Below are 1,509 nucleotides of genomic sequence, written 5' to 3' on the forward strand. Positions count from 1 at the left end.
TATCGTATTACCTGGATGTCTAACCTTCATCGACGTATGAAAGATTAACATATTCTTTATTGCTCAGTTTTCTCTTCTTTTCCAAATAGTGGCCTAGCTCTGACAAGGCCAATGACCTGATTTGTTGACATCTGTCACCTCTGGTGTTGGGTTCCATAATGTTACAATTTTATAGTAGGAGGGATTTATACTCCTGTCTGACCATATATGTAAAGGCTCAAAATACTGGGTGCATGTGCACCTTAGTGCACCCAAAATTGGAGCTGTGCACCCAATTTTTTTTGTAGGCATATTTGTCCGTATTAGATGTATAATAGTATACAGGATATTCTTGGCATCTAAGTGTCAGAAAAATAAAAAAATCTTTGTTGTAGTACTTTTGTAAGACTTTGAAGTTAGCTCCCATTTCAGATACAAGCTTAGAAGAGGAGCAGTAAGATCTATAATTAGGTTTTGTTTTATATGGTGCACCCAAAAATGTTTTTGTGCACCTAATTTTTTAGTTTGGGTGCACCAGTGCACCTATTCCCAAAAATGAATTTCGAGCCCTGTATATGAATGTATTTCAGTAAGAACTAGAGTTCCCCGATCTCATACCTTCGCCAAATGATGTTAATCTTTATGACTGACATATTATAGATTATTCCCCCCTGATTTAACGAAATAGGATCCTAATTTTAATGAATTCTATCATTTTATGAATTTCTCAACCAAAAGACAGTCTTATATTAACAAACAATGCCATTCTAGCATTTCCTCATAAATTATGCAAATGAGGTCCTGATTTGAATACATTAACTTTCAAATACCACAAGTATGAAATTCCAGGCTGTTATCATTACATAATTATAAAATTTTCTCATCAATTATGCAAATTAAGTCCTCATTTACATAATCAATATCTGTCTGTGGTTCTCTCGTTCTCAATTACCAATGTCACAGGCTTCAATAGTCCAACCATGGAATGAAGCTGATTTATAGAATTTCGTCATAAATTATGCAAATTACATCCATATTTGCATAATTGTCAAATAATTATATCAAGCATCACGTAAGCTACCTACATACCAAAAATCACGACGATCCATCAACCTGTTCTTGAGTTACATTGAGTTGAATATTTTCAAACAGATAGCCCTGCAGTTCCAGAGCAAGCCGATAGGGGGCCAAAACTCACGTCACTTCTTCCCTAGCACAAGAGCTACCTACCATCCAAATTTCGTCACCCTAGCATGTTTAGATCATGAGATATCAAAACCGGAAGTTCAGCTGCAGTACCGTAACAAGCCACTAGGGGGTCCAAAATCTAATCATTTTGAGGTCTCATCAAGACCTACCCACCTACCAAGTATCAAGACAATCCATCAAGGCCTTCTCAAGTTATAGTGTTTACAGACAGACAGACACACACACACATACACGAACGCCTCTGAAAACATAACCTTCTTGGCGAAGGTAATTAACAGAGCAGACCATATGCGAAGGTAAACATTATGCATTTGCTTTGCT

The 1,509-nt window shown here is 36.6% G+C and overlaps 1 protein-coding gene across 1 annotated transcript in view; it reads left to right on the forward strand.

Moving 5' to 3' along the window:
- The window catches only part of LOC109462177 (kelch repeat and BTB domain-containing protein 8-like), a 9,392-nt gene that overhangs the window by 3,473 nt on the left and 4,410 nt on the right, over positions 1-1,509 (forward strand). The window lies entirely within an intron of this gene.

This window comes from Branchiostoma belcheri, unplaced genomic scaffold (genome assembly GCF_001625305.1).
Source record: "Branchiostoma belcheri isolate BF01 breed outbred unplaced genomic scaffold, Haploidv18h27 scaffold113, whole genome shotgun sequence".
Taxonomy (NCBI): Eukaryota; Metazoa; Chordata; class Leptocardii; order Amphioxiformes; family Branchiostomatidae; genus Branchiostoma; species Branchiostoma belcheri.